This window comes from Natrix helvetica (genome assembly GCF_964273705.1).
Source record: "Natrix helvetica genome assembly, chromosome: 15".
In the NCBI taxonomy this organism is placed as follows: domain Eukaryota; kingdom Metazoa; phylum Chordata; class Lepidosauria; order Squamata; family Natricidae; genus Natrix; species Natrix helvetica.
The window spans coordinates 12,014,469-12,015,369 of NC_138565.1; positions in this window are offsets into that span (position 1 = coordinate 12,014,469).

Here is a 901-nt window from a genome sequence, read left to right on the forward strand (position 1 = left end):
CACAAGGTCAGAAGAGGACAACTTGCCGTGGCCAACTCCCCACTACCCACGAATCACAGCCGACTTGGCAGGGGTTAATTTAACAATTTCATTCTTTCCAATAATGTTAAAAATCATTTAAACATTTTTTCATTTCATTTTGTCTCTCCTTTGGCATCCTTTCTTTGATGCTTATGTTCCACATTTCTTCGATATTATACAGACAAATGAACATTAGAATTGCAGACTTGGAAGGGGGCCTTGGAGATCTTCTAGTCCAACCCCCTGCTCAAGCAGAAAACCCTTTACCATTTCAGGCAAATGGTTGTCCAATTCATCTTAAAAGCCTCAAGTGATGCAGCACCCACAACCTCTGGAGACAAACTGTTCTACTGGTTAATTGTTCTCACTGTTAGGAAGTTTCTACTTACTTCTAGGTTGGCTCACTCCTTGCTTAGTCACAGAATAACGTAAGAGATTTGGAAGGGAACTTAGAGGTCTTCTGGTCCAATCCCCTGCTCAAGAAGGAAACCCTATACCCTTTAAGGCAAATGGTTGTCCAATCTCTTCTTAAAAATCTCTAGTGATGAAGCACCCACAACCTCTAGAGGCAAACTGTTCCAGTGGTTAATTGTCTTCATTGTTAGGAAGTTCCTCCTTAGTTCTAGGTTGGTTCTCTCCTTGATTACTAACAGAATAACATAATAAGAGAGTTGGAAGGGACCTTGGAGGTCTTCTACTAAGATCTTCTACCAAAAAGTTTTTAGTAGGTTGGTTGTCTCCTTGATAAGTTTCCATCTGTTGCTTCTCGTGCTGACTTCTGGTCCCTTGGAGAACAGGTTGACCCCCTCTTCTTTGGGGCCACCCCTGAGATATTGGAACACTGATATTAGTGTAACTCTTGTTCCCTGCTGAGTTGGCC